Source organism: Tachysurus vachellii, chromosome 23 (genome assembly GCF_030014155.1).
Source record: "Tachysurus vachellii isolate PV-2020 chromosome 23, HZAU_Pvac_v1, whole genome shotgun sequence".
Lineage (NCBI taxonomy): Eukaryota > Metazoa > Chordata > Actinopteri > Siluriformes > Bagridae > Tachysurus > Tachysurus vachellii.
Window position 1 is genome coordinate 6,860,229 of NC_083482.1, and position 14,448 is coordinate 6,874,676.

The 14,448-nt window shown below is 43.3% G+C and overlaps 1 protein-coding gene across 1 annotated transcript in view; it reads left to right on the plus strand.

The window, feature by feature from the left end:
• The window catches only part of ankrd11 (ankyrin repeat domain 11), a 106,680-nt gene that overhangs the window by 49,668 nt on the left and 42,564 nt on the right, over positions 1–14,448 (plus strand). The gene's annotated exons all lie outside the window — the stretch shown is intronic.

A 14,448-nucleotide genomic window follows, 5' to 3' on the forward strand; every position in this document is an offset into this window, starting at 1 on the left:
TACAACATAAAGTTATCACTTTTTTTATGCAATGATTGCACAACGAGGCATGCTGTTACAGGAAAATAATCAGTTACTGGGCGAGGTTATGCTCACAGTGGAAAGTCTCTCTATAATCTATGAACTCAACAGCACCACGATAGAAGAATTGGATAATTCATGTTTAGTGACCATGCTACACTAAAATGAGGTCAGAACTGAAAATCAGCCCCTGACTCACATGCCACTCAGCGGCCCTGAAGTGCTCAGAAATGTGAAGTTGTGTTGCTGTAGTAGAAGTCATAGCGAGAGAGAGGGAGGAGCTGCTAATGCAAAAGCTTTAACTGTCTGGTAACTGCACATTTTCACATGGTTGCTTCTTGCTTCAGATCTGAGTCCTCTCCTCTTTTCTCTCTTCCTCTGAATGCATGTTTTGCTCTTATGACTCACTCTCTCTCTCTCTCTCTCTCTCTCTTTCACCGAGTCTCCTTTTCATTCTTTCCATCCACCTTGTTCATTTCCCCCATTCATCTTGCATTGTACAGCTGAGTAGCATCTCATTCTGTCTCTAGCTTGTTCCTACGGTGGTGTTCTTTCTTTGTCTCTCGTCCTTTTCTTCACAGCTTTTCCGAGCACCATTGAAGCATCAGTGAAATGGCTCCAGTGTAATGTAGGCTTTCTTCCTGTGCCAGAGCTCTTGCTGCACTCGACCACAGTGCTGATGAAGCTGAAAGGCCCTGTCCATTAAAAGGCATGAGCTTGCATTGTGAATATTTCCACTCCGGCACCCTACACGCGCTGCACTGAGGGAGGGAGGGATGATGTGTGGAAAGTGAAAGTGAGAATGAGAGAGAGAGAGATGTGCCTGTTGTGCACAACCGCCCTCCTCACCTTCACCCCTCACACCACTGCTGAGCTCAGCCGACACCACGGGTGAGAGAGCGGCGACCTGTTCATATTTCCGCTCGTGTTGCTCTTCATGTGTGATGCATTCTTAATGAATAGCTGTGCTGATTAGAGCACATCAGCCTCCATCATTACGCCAGCCTTGAGAAATTCGAGGGAGACTGAGTCTTGTCAGCATAAAAGAGCTTAATTCGCATCCGTCTATAGGGCGATCTTTCAAGGCCAAGGATAGACCAGCAATGTCCAAGAAAATAAATGTGCTCACAAACAATGAACTGGAGCAAACAGTGACGTGGCCTAAAGCACTACCAGCTTTAATCTTATGCCCCTTTTCCACCAAAAGGAACCGGTTGCTGGTTTAGTGCTGGTGCTGGTTCAAAGTTGGTTCCACTGGCGAACCTTCTAAGAACCGGTTTGCCTTTCCACCGGCTAGAGAGCCATCACTGAGCCGAGTCTGACGTCACTGTATACGTGTCACGTGTCCCAGCAACGTTAGCGCAGCAGCGGCAAACAGAACCACATCAATAATGGCGGATGTTGCTTTACTGTTAATGCTCATGGCTTTGTGAACCTACATTGGCATCCAAACACGACGAATCCAACGTGTACGTGCAGCTCCATGTAATCTGTATAAACGGAGGTTGTAATCGAGAAAGTACATAATGTTATTTTATCATTAACACAGAAAAAATTTAGCCTTAGCATGTAGTTACCTACTATCGTGTGTGCTGATAATGTATCATATTGCGGTAAAGTGTATTATACTTAAGTATACTTAAGGTATATTATCAAATGCGCTAACAGTAGCCCCGCCCACAGCCCCTGACACAAGCGGTTCTTAAGTGTAGACCAGCAACGTTTTGGTGCTACTTAAGAACCACTTTTCCTGGTTCAGAGCCGGTGCTTTGGCTGTCGATAAAGAAAGAACTGGTTCTAAATTAGGCTCTGGCTCCGAACCAGCACTCAAACTGCCTCGGTGGAAAAGGGGCATTAGTGTTTGTCAACCTGTGGAATATCCTCGAGACAAGTTCCCGTTATCACTTACTTTATAGCCGCTATAAACAGTCGTTTCCTCACCAGCCTGTATCTTGTTCTCTTTTAACGTTAATTAGGCGATAAAACAGCTTGTCATGTTACAGAAAAGCTGCAAAGAGCAACAGATTTAAATCATCAGGACAAGGAGACGTGTCTGCATGCTGGATTGTCCTGCGCCTGTGCTTTCACTAGTCTTCAATCTTGTTTTGTGCTTCACTACAGCTAGTTTCTGCCAAGTCACACTATTCTATAGCTCATGTGAATACATTTCTACTGGCAAAGAGCCAACGCATTAGAACATGAAATAAAATGCAGTTTGTATCTGAAAATAGCTGCTTTGCTCAGAGTTGTTGTTGTTTTTTTTTTTTTTTTTTAGGTGCCTTTTAACCCACAGAATTTGCAAACCTCTAAACCACAATCCAAGTAAACATGAAGAGCAGAAGACTCCTCTGCTTTCTAAAAATAAATAAATAAATAAAAAATAGCTGAGCCGCAACCTCACCGGAAATCCATCTCCATTTCTCTTGTTTTTTGATGCACAGAAGCACACGATCTGGCTAACATCGCTGTTGTAGTACCTTCCAAAATAACATGACAGCAGGAACGCCCATAATCTGGTGGTGAGGTGAAAGTGTTGTCTGACTGCTGCTTTACACAACTCTCAACTGCCGTTGCTTTGAGTCTGTCTCTGCCTGCTACGGTGCGGTGTGTGTGCGTGCGTGCGTGCGTGTGTGTGTGTGTGTACGCTGGGTAAAATCAGGCGAGCAGATCAACACGTCCACACAGCCAGACTGAGAAGTGTTTTTGTTGTTGTGACCTCGCACACAGATTGCTTTGTTTCTCACTGCGTTTTTTTTTTTTGTTGTTTGTATCTTTTTTTAACTAGCACAAACCCATTTGCCCTAGTTTTTCTTAAGTGTTCTCTTTTAAGTATTTGTGTTAGGGTCGAAAAATGTATTTCATCGTGGCCACCTTCATATTTTTATTCTTCTTCCTCAGAGACTATTTTGAACGCTGCTGTTTATATTACAGCAGAATTGTGCAAGGTATTTATAAATGTGATCCGTTAGTAGAGATAATATTGCTCTCTCTGCCCTTCTCGCACTTGCTCTCTATCTCTATCCATCTCCCTGGCGCTGTTTACAGTAATCGGCCCAGGCTGCACCACTCACCATTTGCAGTTACCTTGGCAACGGCCTAGTGGACTACATGGATAGTGTGCAAGGCGCAGGAGCAAACAGCGGTGTGCTACGTGATGGGGGATGAGATGAGCTGGATCTGCTATTCACCTGCCCCTGCTGAGAGACACACAAACACACACACACGCACACCATTACATATGCAGAGGTACAGCCTGTCTCCCCTGAGCCAAGCTCAGATAATCTGCTCGAGCTCCCAGTTGAATGCATTTGCACCTGTTTCTCAGCCCTGGTTCCCAATCCCACTGACTAATACATCAGAGAGAGGGAAGTGCTAACATGTGGCTTGGCTGATTGTGAAAAGATGACACAAGGGTGTGGAGGGAATGGATGTAGAGAAAATGTCAGCGTGACACTGCCAGCCTTTTATTATCATCTGTGCTGGTAATGATAATATGAAGTTCATTATTTCGGTCTAGGAAACCTTGATTTCTGAGATCACTGGCGCTGATGCATTTTTAGCGAACAGACATTAAACGGTACGATCTTTCTGTACTAAAGGTTTGAATGTTTAAGCACATCTAGGCATTCGGTTTACATGACCTGCCAACTAAACATGAGTTAAGATGATCGTGCCTAGAAAGCATTGGGTGCAATGAGAATAATTTTGTAGCAGTGTCCAAAAATTCAAATTGAAATCACACAGCTACTGCAACACTTGACTAAAAGTCATGACTTCAAATATTTAGCACAGGACAGGAGAAAACATCCTTCTTTCCTCAACCTCTGTTTAAAGGAGTTTGTTAATGAGAGCCTGTATTCTGTACCAGCTCCAGAGCACACTGACCGATGACGTAACAGAGCCATCATTAGAGGACCTATATCGTAAAATCTGACCTTTAGAACATGTTACCGTTATAGAATTAAGCCAAGATTTTATTGTGCTTATTTTGTGTAGTGTGACAAGTAATAATCCTTAAAGGCCACTGAAATCATATAGCATAAAACCAGCTTCAAAGGTTGCAGATTTAGCTCCGAGGCTTACCACTGTTGGGCTTTTTGGCATTTGACATAACCCTGAACTACTCGGCTTTCCATGGATTGTGTAGTAATTTTGGTCACTTGATGTAAGTTTACCTGCCTAACATGAGAATCTGACTTTTTCAGCATCATTAAATAGACCTGTTTATGTCTAATGTCACAATCAGCTAGATTCAACCCATCAGATCACTGTATAAGATCATTTTAAATCTGCAAGCTAGGACAATGCTGTTCTTAGCCCTTCCTTTTCACCAAGTCCTGTTAGTTTGTTGTGCCTCTTGTCCTTTCCCTGACACTGTAGTGCAATAATGTGTGGGTTGAATGAAAGTAGCTCAGTTGAAGTGGTCATTTGTCTAATCCCATGGCTCTCAAGCTGCCGTGAGCAGGACTGGTGCACAGAGAACGAATGAAAGGCCCTGTGTTCTCAATATAGGGATTTCCACCTTCTTCAGCAGAGCGCTTGGGTTTTTCCAGATCCATTAGCATGTCCTGAGACCTTCAGCCTTTTCAACCATGACCGACATGCAGCACTGCAGAAGGGGAAAGTACCTCAGATTCCAGCGAGCTAATCAGCATCTCACAAAAACACGTGCCAGAAAACATCACAGCTTACAAAGTTTCATGGGAAATATGAGCATTGTCTTAATCAGAGCTGTGGGCATCTGTTGGTATGTGTGCTGCCCATCAGATAGCACTGGAATGAATGGACTGCACCAGATTACGAGGTTGAACAGGATCAAAGACTGCATCACGCAAACCAGCAGTCCAGTAAATATCAACCACGTCTTTTCAAAACATACAGCATGTAGGTTATATTGTAACGTTAAGATCTTTGTCTGTTTCTCAGTCCAAAGCTGAGCCATCACAACAAACCTGAGAAGCCTGCATGATCCAGTTGTACCACAGTTTACCTGGGAAAAGAACACCTGTCTGTTTATTATGAAAATGTGGCTTATTAGACTCGTGCAGATCGTGTTTCATCTTATCATGACTTGCATTTCTTCCTCCACCCAGATTTTGTCTGTTTAATATGCACTGAACAGACTTCAGCTCCAAGTGTGCTGTTCCTGCCATGTTTGGTGTTTTCTTTGCTTCTACACTGTGAAGCGAACGCAGCTAGCATAGTTTCTCATGACTGACTGCATAGAGCACACATTACAGTACCTCTGTTGTTCATGGTTCGAGGGCAGGTGTCATTTTTGTGTGAATTTATAACACAGGGGGGTTACTCTTTACAGCATACAACAGATGTGCGACTCGTCACTAAGTTTGAAGGCAGCTGAAGACTTTACAAGGCTAAGAGTGAGGCTGCAAAGAGAGACGGCAGTGAAAAGGCTCCCGAGCGTGTTGCTGGAGACTCAGGCACTGTTTCCTGCACTTCCTCCTCCGCGGCACATTTCACACTCGACAGTAACGTGAGCCTGAATAAATTGTCACACTCGCACAGATTAGCTGGCCAGGATGTTATTCTGTGCCGCTTGAAATGCCAGTCACACGCACACTGTGCACTTTTTCTGTTCCTCTCTTTTTTCCACGCATCGTCCTCACCCAGCAGGCAGCTTTGCAGCACTGGCTCTGCTGAAGCCCGGCTGTGCAGACGAACAGACGGATAAAAAAAAACAAGGAGAGAGAGAGAGACAGACAGACAGCGACCGCGAGAGAGAGGGCGTCAGAGATGGGTTATAGGGAGGCCTGTATTACACCACTATTACTCAAGCAATCTCAGCCACCTCCCACTCCCTTTCTCTTTGCCACATCTCCATTTTTACGCCATTATGTTTTTAAAGATTTTTCGTGCTGTAGCTTCCAGTATGTTGTCTCTTTTTAGCTAAAAAAATGTTTAAGCATATTTTATTTTAGTATTGTAATCTGTTCATGTACTACACATTACATCAGAAAGCGTTTCCATAGCAACCACAGACTTACAGTGCCTGTCCGTATTAAGGGTTTAGGATGAGTCTAATTGTTTTAAATCTGTCCCTAAATCACCTCTAATGAGGACCGTGTGTGTGTGTGTGTGTGTGTGTGTGTGTGTGTGTGTGTGTGTGTGTGTGTGTGTGTGTGTGTGTGTGTGTGTGTGTGTGTGTCCCATCCCCCTTCCCTTAAGGCTAGGGTCTCATTGCTCATACGCAGGCCATGTCTGTGTAGACAGTAGACACTACTGCATTCAAAACACAAAAAAGATGGAGCAAGAAATGTACACTGGGTCCGGAGAGCAAACAGGAAGCAGGAGAATCTGTGATGTATTTGACGGACCAATAAATCCAAAACATAAGAACCTATAGCAGCTCGTACATAAATGCTTCAAGCAGTACAAAGTGAAACGGTACATATGTGCGTGTGCATGGCCATGTGGCCTGTAGGCTAAGACAGCAGATAAACAGCAGCAAGTCGGCTGCCAGGCATGTCCCTAATCTCTATATTTACACATCTGCTCAGAAAAGACACTGAAGCTCCTGACAGACAGTTTCAGCCAATTCATGACTAATTCGGTCCTAATTTTTCTGGTTTCGTAGCCAATGGGAACATGTCTGCACTACTGAGCAGAATACTAGACTATTACTATTTTGAGTTATTCCACACACATTCAGATCTTAGAGATGTTTGCACAATGCTTAGCCTCACTAAACTCTATAGAATATCTGGTCATAGGGAAAGATAAAGGAAAAACAAACCAAAATGTCCACATTACAGATAGAAAGTTTTAATGTGTTGATTATTGTACCATATAACAATACGTTAAAAATGAACACAGTTGCTAATACATGCATTTAAAATGCGAGTCAATGCACTTACATTTTACCGTAAAGGGTAAATATATGGTTAAACATCTGTACACACACACAATATCATACTCACACTTGTTCAGGTTTGCGTGCCACTGAATATGAAAAAAAAACTGTATGCGACATGTCAGAAATGCTTTCTTGGACAAGAAGCGCTCACAGAAGGCTGCAAGTTGGAGCAGGTCAGCGCAGGTGTGTTGAGGGTTTTCGCAAGTTATTGTTTGTGTTTTGTGTAAAAGTGGTGTCTGTGTGTGTGTGTGTGTGTGTGTGGGGGGGTGTAAATGTGGAGGTAGTTGTTGATGTTTTAGCTGAGAATTGTGGCAGGAGTCTTCCACATCTTCAGATGCATATACCAGTAAAAAGTTGAGAGGCCCCAGCAACAAAAAAATCCCTGGCTTAGCAGGAATTTGCAGATAAAATGACAGAACAGCCACATCAGCTACCATTTTAATGGTTTATTAGTTTATAGCTGTGAATAAGAAACAAAAATGAAAATTAGTTTTTGTGCTAGCACTTCACGTTACCACTTTTGACCAGCACCACAGACTCGGAGAATAAACGCATGCTTCTCTTCCTGATTGTCTTTAAACGTTCTGTTCTCAATTTCTGACTTTTTCAATCAAGCCGTATTGTCGGGCCACTGATCAACCCAGAAATACTGAAGCCTCAATCCCTGTAGCTAGACTCTGGTCCAACGAGCCTCCTTCGGCTAAGCATTTGTGATTGGATAAACCACAACAGAGGCTGTGCTACAGAAGCCGTGCTGCTTTCGCTGGGTCTGCATCCTCTCTAATCAGCCATCACTGAATTTAATCAACTTTAGATGGCCAGTTTGTTCTCTGTGCCTCCTCAAAGACATAATGCACATATCGACATCGAACTATCCTATCAAGTGGGAAGAAATGAGCAGGAGCAGACCTGCGTTTGTCCTACAGTTTAAAGTCTATATCATCCATGGTGTCTTTAGAGTCCTGCGGTGTGTAAAGTAAAATCTACATATTCATCGTATTAGTGATGAGACTAGGAGCTTCTTTGCCATTATTTGTACTTGGATGCAATTTTTTGCAGAACCTAACTGTTACCAGTGGAGGTAAATTATGGTCTCGTACAAACATTTTAGGGTTGCAACTTCACACGTCCACAAACGTTTTTATTACTAATGAATATTGTGTAAAAGGTATTTGAGGAAAACTCAGGCTGTGTGTCTGTGTGTGTCTGTGTGTGTCTGTGTGTACACTTGTGGGTGTGTAAAGCGTCAGCCAGGCGAGTGTTGGGCAATACCAACAGGAGCGGAGTGGGTGGGGAAGTCCAGGGAGCGTCAAAGTCATGGAGAGCAGCTGTTGCTGGAGCAGGTGTTGGCTCTGTTCTGCCCTGCTTCAGCTTTCATGCCCCTGTGAGTGTTCACACGAGAGCGTTCCCCCACAAGGAAAGACAGCAGAAAGAGGAGAGAGCAGCAGAAAAACAGCAGCCATTACAAGATCCGTCTGCCCCACTAAGCTCCTTTTTATGTCTTCTTCAGCTGTGCTCACAGAGTTTGTTTTATCTCAGGCTTTAATGTCTGAATTGAAACTCGAGGTGGAGAATGTCTCCACAGGCTTAGTGCTTCGCAGTTTCAGTCCCGATTTTTGCCTCAGGCGTTGCCTCAGCTGCTGACACACTACTCCTCTGCTGCAAGCTAATTTAAGGCTGTGGCAAGGCCTTGGCAACTAGGCCCCTCTCTGTGTGTGTGTGTGTGTGTGTGTGTGTGTGATTTAATAGATGTATAGAGTTGGAGTGTGTGTGATGAAGCATGTGGCTGTGATGAGAGGCTTTGGCACTCTAGTTTGGCCATGTTATTTTTTTCCCTCCACTATTTTTCTTTTTTTTTTTAACTCAGTAGGACGTTTGATGAAGGAAAAATTATACACTAAACAGGCTTCACTTTCAGTGATGGACGCTTACTGTCAAAATATTAGTTTTTTTCTTAAGGCTTCGTGCTGTTGCGTAGGTGTGGGCAACTTCACGTCTATTTGTCACTTTCTTCTCTGTGTACCAGCTGTGGGGGGTTGAGATTTGTGCTACAGGAGGTATTAAAGTTCTATATCCTTTCAAAGGCTTGAATCTCTAATGACTACGTTTGAATACACTACATTTTTATTTGTTGCCTACAGGCCCGTGAAGTGGCTCCAACAGCAACAATCCACAGATGATGAAAAGTTTTATGCCCTCAAATTGTGGAAAAAGATAGTTTTTAAAGTGATGGTGACATTTCCGTTTAGCATGTGGATGAAGACAGGCAGGGAAGAAACACAACAAAGCCAGAATGTAAAACTGCACAACAGCCAATTCAGACAACTTGACTAAGCATCTGGCTAATGTCACGAATTAAGCTCATGAAGCTGATATCTGCTTCTCTCACAATTATCACCACAAGTGAATGCTCTGGTTTTAACCCAGGTATGTCCTGGTTCATCAACGCTTTGAAACAGCTTTATATCCAGACAGACAAAGAAAACTGACATTCTGAATTGTGTTCACTAATTTCAGTCTGGATTTGTATCGTTTACAATTTATTGTAAATTTAGAGCTATGATGCTAACACCAGGTGTTTATTGTTTGTTTTGTTTTATTTGAATGTATTTATTTATTTGCACACCCTATACGATCCAATAAAGATTCAGCAATCTAATAAAATAGGAATTGCAAAAGAAAACCAGAGAATTGCTACCCAGAGAATCAAGAAGGTCTCCACACCCATAAGTTCAGCAAGTGATGTCAAATCAACATGGCTGCCCACAGCATCAACCAAGTAGCACTTCTTTACATTCTATGCACTAGTGTTACCTTTAGAGCAATCAACATGGATCATGTATAAACCCAAGTTTTGACTTGACTTCCCTCTTCCCCAGTTCCCTGTCCAGTATCGTGACCTCAGACCTTCCTGATCTCGTGCTGCTTCACCATGTCTCACACACAAGCAGCAGCTGCTCCATCTGTGTATCTGCTTGCCTTCCAAAACACCATGGCTTTCTATATTTACGACCAATTTTTTCTACCCGATGCAACACATTGCTCACAAAGCTGAGGACAGAACGGAGACCTTTTCCTGTTGGTCTCTTCTTGACTACGGTACAGGAATAAAGATGAATAATGAGTTTGAAGGAATAATGAGTTTGAAGTGTTCACAATTATATTGCGGCGGTTCAATTCCATTTTTTTTTTTAGGATATTACTGGCATGTAAAGGTGGCACATTTCTAATCAGTCATTTATAATTAAGTAGCCTGAGATGAACAGAAGTGACCGGAGTGTTGGTCTATGAGAGTGTCGAATTTATATCCTCTTTTTTTTTCCTCTTGGTCTGTATTAATACACCTAAATAGATCTAGCCTGCCATGCAGAGTTAATTTATTGTCTTAGTTGCCAGTTTTTATTCAGTTAGGTAACCAAAACATGGCACTATTCATCAGATTGACTGACTGGTGGTTTGTCCCCTGAAATTCTCTTCCATTTACTTCAGCTAAGTTTAGCCTGCTTTCTGGTTCACGCCACTAGCTGACATGGCTCCTTCTTCTTGTTACGGCGAACTGGTAAGAACCGGCAGAGTAACGTCTGAACAATAGTACAGGAAATACCCCATGTCCAAGTGTCTGTGCACGTAGGCAAAATATACTGCTGTCTTTTCCATTTTAAATGCTCGTGAGCTGCGATTTGTTTCTGTATGTTGACTTGTCGTCTTTTGACCGATGATCCTTTGAAGCAGGAAGTCAGGTAGTGTTTGTATTGAAGGGTTTGACCGAATTCCACAACAGCCTTTCAGAATTCACAGAATCTGAAGTCTCAACAAGCATCCAAGAGTTTAGAGAGCTTGTTTTTTTTTTTCCCCAATAGCTATGTAGGGAGTGTTTATTTTCTTTACTGCCAGCTTGCTCATCACTGATTTGGAAACCTATAAGATATCAAAAAGACCACAACTTGAATTGTTATCGGTACACAGCGGTTTTTGTCCTACCTACTTTAGAACTTGCCCAACGAAGCTCTAAAAAGCATACTTTCCTATTTCATGGTCCCTTTAAGTATAATGGTGACGGTTTCTAGGCAACCAGGCCATAGGTCTGGCCAGTCATGTGTAGTATCGGCTTGCCTGGTGGGCTGTCTGATGAGATTATGAGTGTAACACTGTAACACCACACTGATACGTGAAGGATGTGTGAGGGTTTTGTACCTGAACATCTGCATCATGAATTCAGGATGTTGTGCTGGTTGAGCTCCAATCTCCTGCTGTAATCTCAGGCTGCTGCTGTTCTCTAGAGCTGCTACAGAGTGCTGTGCATACAAGATGAAGAGTGTGTGTACAAGTTGCTGTGAGTGAATAGAGGTACATGAACATGTCTGAGATGAAGAGGGACCGAGCTCAAGGCCTGCAAAGAATGACACACACACACACACACACACACCTGCAGTGTGGCTTGTATTGGTTGCCTAGCAACATGCCTGAACGTGGCCAGGTTGGAGTAGCTTCAACTTTAGCTTAAAAATAAGAGACAAAATAATAAGAATAATTCAAACTGAAATTTTCAATCTGAAATTTTGTTTTCGCACACACTATTTTTGTGCGAAATCTCGCAGAGGTGACCTTTTACCATACACACGCATGTAATGACATGAAAACATCATAAAGAGTAGAAGGGAAAGAAAAATAGACAGAGAGAAAGACGCACGGCGGAAGAGAAAAATGACAAAGTGAGAGGCCTGTCTGATCAGGCCTGTATGCGGGAAGCCATAAAGACAGAAGCAAAGGAGACAACACAAGAAAGGAAAAGAGGAGTGCTAGAGAAGAGAGATGGAGGGAGGGGTGAGTGTTAGAGAGCGAGGGGGGGAGAGGCGGGGAGGCAGCGGCGATGACAGTAGCTGGAATGAAAAGGCTTTGTGTGCTTAATAACAGTCCTGGCTCTGAGCCAAGGACTCAGGGAGGATGGGATTAGCCTGAACAATCAGGACTGCAGGATCAAAACAAGGAGGCAGGAACGGCGAGGTCACACAGCTACCATCTGCGCTGCCGCAGTGAGGGGGAGGGGAGAGAGAGAGAGAGGGCTGGCCATACACAAGCTGCAATAACGTGGCTGTACACAGCTCTGTTTAACCTACTCACTGCCACATGGCCAGTTTTCAGCACTCAGACTAAAGAAAAGGCAGGATGGGTTAGAGACAGAAATGCATGTCCGATTTAAACATTTCTATACATTTCTCCAGCTAATAAGAAACGTCAGGACTCGGGAAAAGCCATGATGGCAAAAATCATTTCATGTTGTAGTTTGTAACAAAATGTTCCACAGTATATACACAAATGTGAAGCAGTGGATCAAAATTTCTACATCTAGGCATTCAGTTTTATCAGCTGATAGTTGACAGTGTACCTATAAACGTCATTTTTAATTAAACATAAATAAAAACAAAAAAGTTGGAAAATTGGTGTGTTTTAAGAGGAATAAAACAGAGGAAGATAACAGCACAAAGTCGTTGGTTTACATGAGGGTTAATAAAATTCTAATAAAAGCATCGCATTATTCCGGATTATTCAGTGCTGATTTGGCGTTATTGTGAGCAAACGGTGAGGTGTTCAAGTATACTTACATAAGCAAACTGATATGTGGGAACTGAAGAAACGTATTCAGCTTGTATGTAAATAGAGATGTGCAGACGATGGACTAGTGCAGGACTAATCCCTGAATCTTCTTGATAATCAGGATGCTGACTGACAGTTAAGTGCTGTGTGGTTAATGAACATACAGTACAGGGCTTTGGGCTGCTCTGAGTCACTGCAGCTTGTATCCTGGTCTTAAGATCTAGCCCCTGGGTTTGTGTGTGTTTTTGGTTTGCAAAGGTTTGTGTGTGTGTGTGTGTGTGTGTGCGGTCTTTTTTCTTTGGTAAAGTGGAGCATGCATTTCCCCATCACTGGCCCCTCAGTCACACTCTTCTGTGCGCTGCGGCTGTTGCTTTTGTGGATGTGCTGTGTACAGGCTCTTTTATGCTTCAGCTGAATTGCTCACAGAAACGAGTGGCCTTCAGTACTGCACGCACAGGACATGCAGGTTTTCTCTCGCTCACTACATGCCTCCGTCTCTTTGTTCCATGCCTCTTTCTTTTTTCCCTCATTTCTTCCTCTCACAGTTCTATGAGAAAGTGAAGAAACTGCACTTCTTTTCACTTTTCCCTTGCCTTCTCTCGCTCTCTCTCTCTCTCTCTCTCTCTCTCTCTCTCTCTCTCTCTCTCTGTGTGTGTGTGTGTGTGTGTGTGTGTGTGTGTGTGTGTGTGGGAGGTCCACTCTGTAAACATGCTCAAACAAACTCAGCCCTCAGCAAGATTGCTAGGAAACACTATTGTACATTCACAACCACACTTGACCATCCATCCTCACGAATATATCAGAGCCATTGCTTTAGCTTATAAACTCCAACTGCATGAAATTAGTGCTGAAACTATTGACTGAAAACCGAGTGCTGTATCCCCCCCCCCCCCCTTTTTTTTTTTTACTAATTCCAGTGTGTCCATATGGGAAACATCTCTATTATGTACAAAGGAAATGAATGCTAGAATGAAAGGCTACAAATGAAGCCTTAAATGAAAAGAAACACTATTTTCCCCCTCGGTTGGTGTCCGTAGTTCACGTCTTTAGTTCTGCGTTGGAACTACGAGGCTGATGTAGCTAACACGAAGGGAAGAGGGAGGTTTAGTAGTGTGTGAACTGCTTGTTTAAATCATCACACAGTCAGACATGTTCGCGGTTTCCAGTACAGTACAGAATCTTCCTTTATTTTTCAGCATGCTGCATACTGTGGTCAGAGCGGCTCAGTGTTTAATCCCTGAATATGTGCAGAAGGATCATTCGGAAGATGATCCGGTCTCTGTAGGATGTGTGTTAAATACGGTGCTCCTGTCTGTTTTTGTGTGTGTGTGTGTGTGTGTGTGTATACTGTGTAAATGTGACAGTCCAAATGTAGAAACCTTTATACCCATGTGTAGCTCAGAGACAAAGCCCAAGCTTTGTCGTAATGCTTTGTCAGTGTGTTTTGTCTGCGTTTCGTTGGATGTGTGCTGCTGGGGATGGGATGGGTTGGGATAGTATGGGAGTGGCACAGAGGCTCAGCTCGGTTTTAGGCGTCTGCCCGGTGATGTCATGTGTAATGTTATCCATCCTCCTTTATGAGCTCCCGTGCATTAGCGATCTGCAGTCTGGCCTGCTGTCTCTGCCATCAATAATTCACAGCGTCTCTTTAGAGTTAGTGCGCACACACACACACACACACACACACACACACACACCGTCTCCCCCATGGAAAGCTTGTAAAGCAAAGCCAGTCATTACTCTGTCTGTTACTTTGCGCATTCTCCTGCTTCTCCCTCGTCCACACAGTAGGATTAGGATTATATTAAACAAATTCAATGAAACAGCTCTTCAGACTCTTATGGCTGGAGCTGAGAACCATGCAGTCGGTCGTCCTTATTAAGTGGCTGCCGTATCGATCCTGTGTAATAAGAGCTTTGTTGTGTTGCAGTGGAAGGGTGGGGAGACGACCCGATCCT